At 33.3% G+C, this 6,957-nt stretch overlaps 1 non-coding gene across 1 annotated transcript; it reads right to left on the reverse strand.

The window, feature by feature from the left end:
- Positions 1-6,499: 6,499 nt before the first annotated feature.
- Positions 6,500-6,606, reverse strand: LOC138416741 (U6 spliceosomal RNA). The gene has a single exon (XR_011247855.1). It is a non-coding gene; the product is annotated as a U6 spliceosomal RNA (small nuclear RNA).
- Between the last annotated feature and the right edge of the window lie 351 nt (positions 6,607-6,957).

Raw genomic sequence — 6,957 nt, forward strand, 5'->3', positions numbered from 1 at the left:
AGAGGGAGGCTCATATCCGAGTTTGTACACCTCCTTACCCACAGCGTAAGTAATATATCCGTACTAGAAAATAAAATTTATTTTAAATTAATTTTAACCATTTTGAAATTTCAAATCTTTTTAAAATATGAATTCATCTTATTAAAATTGCTGCTGCTGCTTCTAAGTCACTTCAGTCATGTCCGACTCTGTGTGACCCCATAGACAGCAGCCCACCAGGCTCCTCTGTCCCTGGGATTCTCCAGGCAAGAACACTGGAGTGGGTTGCTGTTTCCTAATCTCATGCATGAAAGTGAAAAGTGAAAGTGAAGTTGCTCAGTCCTGTACGACTTGCCTGGGGAATCCCAGGGAGGCAGGAGTTAGGTGGGCTGCCATCTATGGGGTAGCACAGAGTCAGACAAGATTGAAGTGACTTAGCAGCAGCAGCAGCATACCTAAAGGGTATATTGTTTCGTGAATAATAAGTGACTGTAATAAAACAGGTATGCTAGAAAGACATTAAAAATGTAGTTTATACTATTTTACACTAAACTTAAAAAAAAAAAGAATTACTGAATAAGTCACAGAATGGATTTTGGAGCCATAGTGAAAATCAACACAATAGATGAGTGAAATTAGAAATATACTTAATATGTTTGCATTCTGTTAAGTGACAATTTCAATAGATATCACTACAAAGAGATAAAAGAATAAATTAGGAAATATTTGTAAAACTGCACGCACAATATTGAATGATGCAAATTGTGACATCAGTAGTATAAAATGAGAGGACGGATAAATGTGTACAGTTTTTATACATAGTTGAAATTTTGTTTATATCAACTTAATGTGGACTACTGTAGCTATAAGATATTTTGTGTTAATTTCTTTAAAAACTGCAAAGTAAGAACACTTAATAGATTCAAAAAAGTAAAGAATCAATGTGTATCCTTTTTTAAAAAATCAATAAATTACAAAGGAAGACAACAGGTAAGAAGAAAGTAAGAAAGGTACTTTAAAGTTATCAAAAAAGAAACAATACAATGAAAATAGTAATTTCATATCAATACCTATCAATAATCACGTTAAATGTAAATGGATTGAATTCCACATTTGAAAGACACAGACTAATTGAAAGGCTAAAAATAACAAGATGCAACAATATGTTCCCTACAAGAGAATCATTTTAATCTTAAGGACACACTCAGGTTGAAACTGAAGTAATAGATAAAAGTGTGCCATGCAAATAGAAACAGAACAGTGGTGGCTATACTTATATACAATAACTTTCCACAAGTAGACTGACTTCCATGGGTCACAAGAGACAAATAAATCACAGTATAATGATAAAGCAGTCAAATTATCAAGATAACAGAACATTATCACTGAGCTACATGAACAAATATTGATAGAACTGAAGGGAGAAATAGAAAGAAAACAACAGTAGAGGGATTGATTATTCCACTTTTATTAGTGTAGAGATCATTCAGACAGAAAACCAATGAGAAAACCATCACTGAATGATATGATAGACTAACAAACATGTTCAAAATAGCAACAGAATACATATTCTTCTCTAGAGCACATAAAACATTCTGCAGAATAGGTCATAAATTAAGATACAAAACAAGTCTTACAAATTTAAGAAAATTGACATATCAAGCATTCTTTATAGCTACAATGTTATAAAATTTAAAAATGATGAAAAACAGAATATTGGAAAAATCCTAATTAAGTGGAAATTAAACAACACATTTCTGAACAAGCAATGGATCACAAGAGAACCAAAAGGAAAATCAAAAAACTATCTTGGGACAAACAAAACTGGAAATACAAAATATGGAAACGTGGAATGCAGCAAAAGCAGTAGAAAGAGGGAAGTTTATAGAGATAAATGTATACATTAAGAAACAAAGAAAGAAACAGCTCTCAAACATCTAATTTTATAATTTAAGGAACTAGAATAAGAGCAAATTGAGTTCGTAGCAGACTAAAGAAAAATTTTAAAATGAATACAAGTAAATTAAACAAAAATTTAGAAAACAGTAGAAGAGAACAACACAACTAAAAACTGTTTTTTAAATATATAAGCACAATTTATAAACTTTTATCTTGACTAAGGAAAAAAGAGGGAGAATGATTTAAATAAAAGTACTGGCATAACCCAGAGGAATGGTATGGGGAGGGAGGTAGGAGGGGGAGTGGGAACTTATGTACACCTGTGGAAGATTCATGTTGATGTATGGCAAAACCAAACAGTACTGTAAAGTAAAAAAATAATAATAATAATAATAATAATAATAATAAAAATTTAAAAAATTAAAAAAATAAAAAATAAATAAAAGTATATATATATATATAAAGAAACATCACAATGATTTTATAGAAATACAAAGGGTCAAGACTACTATGAAGAAGCATAAGTGAAAAATTGAATAATATAGAGAAATCAATATAATCCTTGAAACATATTGCTTACCAAGATTGAATCCTTAAGAAATATAAAATATGAACCTGCAAATAATGAATGAGATTAAAATATTAATTAAAAATCTCCCAATGAAGAAAAGTCAAGGACAAAATGGTTTCATAAGTAATTTTATCAAACATTTAAATAACTAAAGTCAATCTTTCTTAAATTCTTCCCCCAAAATAATGAGGTGGGATTTTTTTCACTCATTTTATAAGGCCTGTGTTACCCTTATTCCATAATATAGCAAAGAAGAAAATCAACAAAATGCAAGAACTTCCAGAATAGGAGAAAATATTTACAAACCTTATATATGATAAGGGGCTAATATCCAAAATGCATAAATATTGCATACAACTCAATAGCAAAAAGAAAGAATAAGTCAATATTTAAATTGGGCAAAGGACCTGAATAGACAAGTTTCTCAGAAGACATCCAAAAGGCCAACAGGTAGACAAAAACATCACTGATAACCTAGGAAATACAAATCAAAACCACAATGAGTTGAAATGATTATCAGAAAGACAAGTAATAACAAGTTTTGGTGAGGATGGAAAGAAAATTGAACCCTGATACACTATCAATGCCAGTGAAAATTGGCATAGCCATTATGGAAAATGGAGGTTCCTCAAAAATTAAAATAGAAGAACCATATGATTGAGCAATCCCACATTTGGGTATACATCAGAAGGAAATAAAATCCGTATCTTGAACTGCTATCTGTGCTCCACCTTATTCACAAGTGTCAAGATGTAAAAAATTGAAGTAAGTGTCCATCAACTGATGAATAAAAAACTTTTATATATATATACACATATATATATACATATATATATCAAATCATCACAATGTACACCTTAGTAAAATTACACAACCTGAATATATACAATTTTTATCAGTCATTTTGAAAATGAATAAAAGAAACAAGAGCCGCTATGCATGCATCACTCACCACAGCTTACATACCCCAGTAGAAAGATTTCTTTCTGCCCCCTGTAATAAGAGTACTTCCCAGGTGGTGCAGTGGTAAAGAATCTGTCTGCTATTGCAGGAGACACAGGAAATTTAGGTTCAATCCCTGTGTCGGGAATAACCTCTGGAGTAGGAAATGGCTATTCACTGCAGTATTCTGGCCTGGAAATTTCCATGGACAGAGGAGACTGGTGGGTTACAGTCCATGGTGTCACAAAATGTTGGACACAACTGAGTGAGCATGTATGCACTGCAACAAGATTCCAAGCATTTGTGGCCAATGAGCAATCACAGCCATCCTCATTTTTTTCCTTTGTCCTATAAAGCAGGAGTCCCCAACCTCCAGTACCTAATGACTGATGATGTGAGGTGGAGCTGATGTAAAAATAATAGAAATAAAGAGCACAATAAATGTAATGCTCTTATATCATCCTGAAGCCATCCTCAACTCCAGTTCATGGAAAAGTTGTCCCTGATGCTAATAAGGTTGGGGACTGCTGCAAAGCAAGCCCCTTTCCTCTGTTCTCAGAACTTGTTACCATAGTTCACCATAGTTTGCTTGTCCCAAATTGCAATTCTCTCCTATTCCAGAATAAATGACTTTTGTTGGTAAAATAACTAACTCTTCTGTTAAGGTCAATACATTCATACCTTATTAAAATTAAAATAGGAAAAATAAAGAAAGCTCATTGGTGCTGTTCAGTTGCTAGGTCCATCCAACTCTTTGTAACCCCATGGACTGCAGCCAGGCTTCCCTATCTTTCACCATCTCTCAGGGTTTGCTCAAACTCATGCCCATTGAATCAGTGATGCCATCCAACCATCACATCCTCTGTTGTCCCCTTCTCCTCCTGCCTCCAATATTTCTCAGCATCAGGGTCTTTTCCAATGAGTCGGCTCTTTATATCAGGTGGTCAAAGTATTGGAGCTATGGTATCAGTCCTTCCAATGAATATTCAGGGTTGATACCCTTTAGGATTGACTGATTTGGTTGCTTTGCAGTCCAAGGGACTCTCAAGAGTCTTCTCCAACACCACAGTTTGAAAACATCAATTCTTCGGTCCTCAGCCTTCTTTAATATATATAAAACTCCTAATATAACACAAGTTCTATGAATAAATATTTGAATGTATCAGTAAATTGATAACAGACTAATGAATGAATGGAGTATTACATATGTATGAGTGTCACCGTGGGTACATGCATGCACATATACAGATATACATATGTACAATCTGTGCATGTGTATGCATGGATAAATGATTTAATTTATCAGTAAATATTATGAGTTATTACAGAATAGCAGTATGGCATAAATATCATGGTCCTATTTATTTTAGCTACATTTTATACTCTGTTGAGTACACTACATATGCTCTTATTTTTCTTTCTCCTTCTTTTGTTCTCCAACCCCCTTTTTTTTCAGGTATTTCTTCTTTAAAATCATTTACATCTTTGGGATACACTAAACACTTACTGTAATGCCAAATATTCTGAGATATTCTGTTACCCTAAGTAATGTAAGCTCCAAATACCAAAAGCCTTAGAAAAATTATTATTGAATGCTGACTGTAGCACAATGAATTAACATTAATAGAAATAACAATCATATATACTTAAGCCTATTTGTGGAGGTATGCACTTTCTTCTATGGCTCCTAAGCAACTACTGAATTTGTGTAAGCATTTATCCTGCTGTTTGGTAATTGGTGATTTACTTCTTTAGCTCATGGTTTAGATTTCTACCCCTTGGAGAGCATGGATTTTTTCATTCATCAATCTAAACTCTGAACCTAGTAAAATGTTTGGCACAAAACAGTCACTCAGTTGACACATGTTTAATTTAATTGTTCCTTGTTTTTTACAACTATTGCGCATTTGCTCAAGGTCATGTATGGCTCTGTCTTCATAGTCAGCATTCTTCCCTGATTCATTAGATTTTACTATTATTTATCCTCATACAAATCCAACATTTTTTTTGGTTTATTTCATTTCCAACCTTTTCTAACTCAAAGCAGTTCATTTTCTCCTTTGTCCAACACTTGTTTAAATCACACCTGAATTCCAAAGCACACAGGACTGATGTTGTTTCCTTGTTTTTTTTCTTTCTCTTTTTTTAATTTTAACATTTATTTTTAACTGAAGGATAATTTCTTTACAGTATTGTGTTGGTTTCTGCCAAACATCAACATAAATCAACCATAGGTATACATATGGCCCCTCCCTCAGGAACCTCCCTCCCCATCCCACCCCTCTAGGTTGTTACAGAGCCCTGGTTCGAGTTCACTGAGTCAAATAGCAAATTCCCATTGGCTATTTGTCTTAAATATGGTAATGTGTGTTTCCATGTTACTCTCTTCATAGATGCCACCCTCTCCTTCCTCCCTCCTCCACACTGTGTCCTTAAGTCTGTGTATCCATTGCTGCCCTGCAAATAATTTCATCAGTACCATCTTTCTAAATTCCATGTATATGCATTAGTAGCATTAGTATATGATATTGTTTTTCTCTTTCTGATTTACTTCACTCTATATAATAGACTCTAGGTCCATCTACCTAATTAGAACTGACTCAAATTCATTCCTTTTCGTGACCAAGTTTAATATTTCATTGCATATATGTACCAGCATTCATCTGTTGATGGTCATCTAGGTTGCTCCCATGTCCTAGCTATGGTAAATAGTGCTGCAATGAATTTTGTAGTACATTTGTCTTTTTCAATTTTGTTTCCTAATGGTATATGCCTAATAATGGGATTGCTGGGTCCTATGGTGGTTTTATTACTAGTTTTTTAAGGGATCTCCCTACCGTTTTCCATAGTGGCTATGTCAATTTACATTCCCACCAACATTGCAAGAGGGTTCCCTTTTCTCTACACTATCTCCAGCCTTTATTATTTGTAGACATTTTTGATGATGGCCATTCTGACTAGTGTGAAGGGATAACTTATTGTAGTTTTGATTTGCATTTCCCTAATAACGAGCAACACTGAACATCTTTTTATGTGTTTATTAGCTATCTGTATGTATTCTTTGGATAAGTATCTATTTAAGTCACTTTGCCACTTTTTTTTTTTTTTCAAATTATGGAACACTTTGCAAATTCGCTTGTCATTCTTGTGCTGGGGCCATGGTAATCTTCTCTGTATTATTTCAATTTTAGTACATGTGTTGATGAAGTGAACACTTTCCCACTTTTTGATTGGGTTGTTTGTTTCATTGGTATTGAGTCACATGTAATACTTGTATAGTTCGGAAATTAATTATTTTCAGTTGTTTCATTTGCTATAACTTTCCCATTTTGAGGGCTGCTTTTCAATTATTTATAATTTCCTTTGCTGTGTGAAAACTTTAAGTTTAATTAGGTCCCACTTGTTTATTTTTGTGTCTATTTACATTTCTCTAGAAGGTGAGTCTTTTTTTGTCCATATGAACTCACTAATTTAGCCTATATTTCAATTTTTTCCTATTTATTTTTGTCAAAATATGCTGCTCATTTTTATTGTGTCATATGGTTACTAATGTCTATGTCCTAATT

The sequence above is a fragment of the Ovis canadensis genome, chromosome 12, assembly GCF_042477335.2.
Source record: "Ovis canadensis isolate MfBH-ARS-UI-01 breed Bighorn chromosome 12, ARS-UI_OviCan_v2, whole genome shotgun sequence".
NCBI lineage: Eukaryota > Metazoa > Chordata > Mammalia > Artiodactyla > Bovidae > Ovis > Ovis canadensis.